At 43.0% G+C, this 6,324-nt stretch overlaps 1 long non-coding RNA gene across 6 annotated transcripts; it reads right to left on the bottom strand.

The window, feature by feature from the left end:
- Positions 1–1,039: 1,039 nt before the first annotated feature.
- Positions 1,040–4,633, bottom strand: LOC125519173 (uncharacterized). Of its 6 annotated transcripts, XR_015610826.1 has the most exons (5): positions 4,185–4,632; positions 3,858–4,091; positions 2,302–3,640; positions 2,056–2,093; positions 1,040–1,252 (listed from the first exon to the last, which is right to left on the bottom strand). It is a non-coding gene; the product is annotated as an uncharacterized LOC125519173 (long non-coding RNA). The 6 variants fall into 6 exon arrangements; XR_007288200.2 differs by having other exon boundaries at positions 2,056–3,640; positions 4,185–4,633; XR_015610825.1 differs by having other exon boundaries at positions 1,040–2,093.
- Positions 4,634–6,324: the final 1,691 nt, after the last annotated feature.

The following is a 6,324-nucleotide window of genomic DNA, read 5'->3' on the forward strand; positions in this document are numbered from 1 at the left end:
GGAACTAGCGTGTCATTGTCGTCTCCGCCCGCGCGGAGGAGGCGCGCATGGTGGCTTTCGCGGCGGAAGCCGGTCGCACGCGCGTCGAGCCCGCAAACCGGGTGCGGACGCGGAATCTACCTTCGAGACCTTGAATGTCACGTGGATCCTGCAATATGAAGGAGCAATTTGGGTCAGTCGACTCATGTGAGCCGTTTGATGCAACATGGATGGCTATAAGGGCTTCTTCCACCTCTTTTGTCGTCTTCTTCCTTTGCTCCGTCGAACTTCTTTCACAAATCGACTGACCCAAATTATACTACTATTATAAACGTATTAAGTACAGTAGGAACACGAAGATACGAGCAGTAGTACCAACTTCAAGAAGAACAGTAGTAAGACATAGTACTAGTACTACTGTACATACTAAAGAGATCAAATAACGAGAAAAAATATAAACATAGTTCTGCTGGGGCCTCAGCACAACACACCCTTGAAAATAAACTAAGCAACTAGTCCGCGTGACACTGCAGTAGAACCAGCATGAGCGACGGCACTGCCACCTACTCGGAGTCCGAGTCCACATCCTCGACTTCGTCCTCGTCCCTCACTACACCACAACACTGCAACCCCAACAGCTAGATTGGTCGGGAAAACAGCCTCTGCCAACAAACAATCGGACGGGAAAAACTATTGCCGACCGACCATGTTTGTTGGGGAAAGTCCAGACGGGAAAAGCCTTTCCTGACCGACATACCTTTGCCAACCGACTGCTTGACAGCTAATTAGAACATTTCCCGACCGACTGTCCGATGATGTTTTTACCGACCAACTTTCTGTTGGCCCCTTTCCTGACCGACTGTCTGACAGCATTTGTTTTACCAACCAACAATCTGATGGCCCTGCAAACCTTTGCCAACCAACAATCCGACGGTGTGTTCTTTTTCCGACCAACATTACGCCAACATTTTGTTTAGCCAACCACAACTTATTTAACATATGGTACTAATTGTCACATACATATAGTTCTCTTCAAAACATAAACACGAGACACCATACATCAGGTACACCAAACATTTTTTTATTCCATTAAAAATTTGTCAGATACATATACTTCAATCTGTTCTAAACATAGCCACCAAGACAACATACATAATGTTCACAAAAGGTTCTAAAATAAGACATAGTTGTACAAAATGAAAGCTAAAATATCCAGTTGACGTGGATCACTAGCTTCATGTACCCTTGTGAGAGCAGTCCTTCTGTTTGCTTCCTACAAAAGTTAAACAAGTCCCAATTATAATACACTATCAAAAACTGAATTTCCTTTGATTTTTTTTAATTTGCAAACATTCCATATGTGAAGCAGACCCTTTTTTTGTTTAGTGAACCACATGCTGCTAGAAATGATATTACATCTTAAAACATTCACATGTAAATAGTGTTGACTGCTTACACACTAGTTTCTAGAAATAATAGAAGGGCTTAGCTATCCATACCAAAACTGGAAAAAAGATCACCTAAGTCATGCAATCAGAACATGTAACAATTCAAATAACAGAAAGTGTCATATGAGGAACTAGGTAAGAGGAGCAGATACAACAACTAGGCATTCGTATGCAGTAGCAGTTGCCATAATTGAAAGGAAGGAGCAGAAAGAAAATGAGGAAGATGTCTACAAAACCATGTCACGTGTCCATGGCTTAACTAATTCCTGATGCGATAAACCAAGGTACTATAGAGATTTAACTCGAGATTTCACCAAACATGAATAAGAAAATGATGGTATTAGTGGCAGAACTAAAATCTCTAGCAAATAATGTACACGGACAATTTCCGATGCTAACCACGACTTGACAATCTACGCCTCTTGAAGTGGCATATATTTAATTGTCTAAAAAAGGCTACATTAAAAATAGGGATTCTAATACTAATTAGCTAGCTCGACATCAAATCTGAATCTGAAAATATTTAAGAGGGCATTTCCAACACAAATATATGCTCACCTCCAATAACAAAAGTCAGGTCCATATACATATTCTAGTTTGTAGTTACAACAAATGAACTTGGTCATACCTTTTAGAACAGAGTAAAGAAAGTGCCTCAATTTTCATCTACACAAAAAAATTGGGATGGATATTTATATTTAGTATATAAAGAATGGAACATGGCAACATTCCTAGATATCTAACATTTACAGAGTAACATGAATACGAATAGAAAATATAAATGTATGTGTGAATTTACATCACGCGACCAAAAACGTCTGCAAACCAAAATAGACTCAGAAAAAAACGTGACAGCGTAATAAGTGCACTGAACCTGAACGCTGCACTTGAGGCCCCTTTGCACCTGAACATGGAGAAAGCCTGGTAAGTTCCTCACAGAATCACTTCATCATTTTCACATATGTTCGATCCCTTGTTCTTCTCTTCACATCTGGAACCAGAACTCATTTCAGTAGTATATGGAAGCAAATAATGTATAATTCAGAAGACCACTTAAGTATTATATAGAAAACATTCATATATACAAAAAGCTATAAATTAGATAGAGAAAAAGTAATCTATACCCAACGGAACAGTATATATATGCAAACCGATACAACTTAATTCAGTCTAAGTGTAAATTACAGAAAAATGCAACTGTAATATCTATAGAAAAAGACTGAGAATAAATTAGAACAGCAGCTTAATTACTTCATTCCAGAACTACTGAGGAAAAATTACAAATAAAATACAGCTGGAAATCTATAAAAGCAAAAAAGATAAATTACAAAACCACTTAATACATATTAACTCTTCATTCCAGAAGTGAACTATTCTGAATGTTTTACAGAACGACTGAAGCAAATTCACAGAAAATACAACTGTAAAATGTGTAGAAGCATGACTGCAACTTAGAAACTGATAAGATACGTATTGAATCTTGTTTCCAGAAACTGAACTGAAGTTTTACAAATACGTATTTAATCTTGTTTTCCAGAAACTGAACTGAAGTTTTACAGAACAAATGTTCCAAAATTACAGATAAAAAAAGGTTGCAGACGTATACAAGCCTAAGAGTAAAACCACTTAACATCTGAACTATTCTGGAAGCTACAGAACTACCGAAGGAAATTTATGGAGAAAAAACAACTATAAAATTTATAGAAGCATGACTGTACAAATACAAACTGCTAGATATGTATTTTATCTTGATTCCATAAAAATTGAACTAAGTTCTACAGAACACAGAATTACAGAGGAAAGAGTTGTAAGTTAATAAAAGCCCAGGTGTAAAACCACTTAAGGACTGAACTAATCTGCAAGTTTTACAGAACTAATTTTGCAAAAATATAGAAATACAACAGTAAATCTATACAACCGTGAGTGATGCTATGTCTTCCTACCAAAAATCCTTCTGCTAGAATTGGAGCATTGAGACTAACAATTTAACAAGCACTTGCAGTGTGTTGCCCTACAGCAAGAAATAAGCATGAGGCACAGGAACAGGGAAGAATTGGATGTGGGGAGAGAAAAAGTAAACGATACCTTGTTGTTGGACGGAAAGAGTGGCAAGGCTCCAGCCTCTAGGTTAATATCATCCTTGTAGAAGTTGTTGACGAAGAGGTGTATTTCTGCCCGCTTGCAGGGCTTGTGTATGGTGTCTCAACTCTCACCTGGTTCAGAGCATGAAAATTGAATATACTCCTATGTTTGCAAGAATTCTACAATGCTTAACTAAAGTCTGAAACATTAGTACGATTATTTGGACTTTTTGTGGAACCTGAAGCTAGTTCTCGGGGTTGTCCCTCTTCTCAAAGCACAGATCCGGGGATACATTTATATATATAGAAAGTAATGAACTAGGATTTCCTGCAACACTGAAAGGATTACCTGTAGTATAGATTTTTTTTTTTTGCAATCATAGCACCAAGCTTGTTCCTCTCAAGTTATCATCCTCTCATCTCCAGAAATCACACGAGCAGTAGCTAGCTCTTAGACTGCATTTCGGGCTACCCCATTAGCAGATAGAGCCCCTGTTCTTTACAGTCTGCTCGAGCTCAAGCTCCCGACCGAGGCGCTGCTTTCTGGGTAGAAGTACTACCACAAGTCATCGTGGATCTTCTTCTGAAGAGAAAAGGGAAAAGCAAACAAATCAACTAACGACAGAACCGATTGGGGAGGTGGGGAGAAGGAGAGGAGAGGGAAAAGAACACTCACCCCCGGGGAGGGGAAGCACCACCAGTCAACGGCCAGATCCTCCTTCAAACAAACCGGCGACTGCAGATCGGAGGAGGCCCATGGCGTGGCGGCGGCGGTGCGGGCCTGGGTGACGAGGAGGGTGTGAGTGCTCTGTCTCCCAGGTGACCCACGTCTCTCACACCCCTGGATCTGAGATGAACGACGGCGTCCACCATCGGGCCTTGGTGGTTGAAGGTGATCGGGCACAAGCTAGGGTTAGCGGTAGGGGTGCAGGAGGATGATGGGGACAGTGCCGCAACCTCGCTGCCGCGGTGACGGCGTGCGGGCTGCTAGATGGCTATTGGCCGGCGGCGAAGGCAACACGTGAGAGGATAAGGTTTGGGGAATTTGAGTGCGCCGGCGGCGGAGGGAGTGCGTGGGAGGATTAGGTTTGCGGAACTAGGCTGAACGGAAAAATGCGAGGGAGGCTGGGCGCCAACTTTTGGGCCCTCACGCGCGAAGAGATCGACGGGCCGGCCCAATTGGCAACCAACAGTCGGTCGGCATAAATTGCCGACCAACAGTCGGATGGAGACAGAAGCTTTCCTGACCGACTGTCAGACATCAAATATCTAAGTATTCCCGACCAACAGTTGGTCGTGGTATGAAAATATTGCCGACCAACAATCCGATAGAAGTTTTCCCGACCAACTGTCTGTTGGCGAAAGTGACTTTTCCCAACACTCAGCGGTAGGGAAATCTGGTGCGTGGTGTCTTCCTCTTCCTCTTCGTCGACGCTTCTTTGCTTGAACCGGACACTGGGCTCTACTTCTTCATCCAACCCTTGTAGATATTTAAACAAAGGTAGGCATCCATTGCTGCGTACAGGATGTGATCTTCATCTAATGTCTTCGACTCATGCATGATGAAACTCGTGATGAGGTTTCTTCAGTTTAGCATACGAAGGATCAATCATGGCTGCTGCCAGGGTCAGCATTGAAGGTTGAGAGGAGGACACCAGGCTTGCCTTCTGAAGATCGAAGGGCCGGCCTACAACGAGACCTATCCGATGCAGGACATCCATGTCATTCTTAAAGCCTACAGTAAGAAATTTCACTCTTTTGTCCTTGAGGAAGTTCTTAAAATCCTGGCACTCAACGTCGGCATGGCATATGTGGTAGACCAAGCAAACGTTATGTACGCAAACCTGGATCACGGCGGGCTTCTTCCTCTCTTCGTCCTTTAGATCCTTCTCTCGTCGCAGGACTGTGGTGTACTCAACATCTAGCCCAGTGACCCACTCATCCGTTGAACTATTGAACATGCGTAGGAAGCGAGCAAGCCATGCTTTCACCGTCTCGGATCCATGTGTGTAGATGACGATGAAGTGATCACCGGTGGTGGCTCTAACCTGGTACTCAGCGGCGACCATGGAGATTTGGGAGGCCATGGATTTTGGAGGAGGGTTAGGAGAAGTTGAACTGTTGTACCCCGCAAAAAAAACTGGGAGCGAACTAATGTTAAAGGACGGGATGACTGGGAGCGAACTGTTGTAAGGTAGAAGACGGGGACGAGTAGGGCGTGCGAACAGCGTGGGGTTGCTGGCTTGCCCGGTGGATAAACGGCTGCAAGCCCCCAAAGAGTTCTCGAGAACTATGCGGGACCCACTAGATGTCATGTCTACTAGACCCATATCGTAGGCCTGACGGTATAGCTTCTGCCTGTTCGCACGCCATGCCGGCGCGTGGATGTAACTTCACTTAATTCCATCAAACGTCGCGCCTCCCACGACCTTCGCCTCCCTCGCGCGGTCGCGCCCTTTGAGACTTCGACCGGCTATAAATGAGCAATTTTTATGCCTTTTTTTAGAAAAGCAATTTTTTTGCCTACTCCGCATGCATGATACTCCCTCAGGTCCTTTTTACTCCTGTCAACCGTTTGCAAAGTGTTTGACCAAATTTATACTTTTTTGAACACCACCTTATATTAATTAACCAGCCACACCAGTACACTCATTCGATACAATATTCACCACACAGGGCGGTACGTTATTTACAATAATACCATCTAATCTATTGTCAAAGCTATACTTAGCGATTAAGTGTGCCACCTTATTGGCCGAACGGCTAATCTTTGACAATTTAAGATTGTTCATCAACTTCGAGATGCTCAACGCTTT

This window comes from Triticum urartu, chromosome 7A, assembly GCF_056163025.1.
Source record: "Triticum urartu cultivar PI428250 chromosome 7A, HENAU_Tu73, whole genome shotgun sequence".
In the NCBI taxonomy this organism is placed as follows: domain Eukaryota; kingdom Viridiplantae; phylum Streptophyta; class Magnoliopsida; order Poales; family Poaceae; genus Triticum; species Triticum urartu.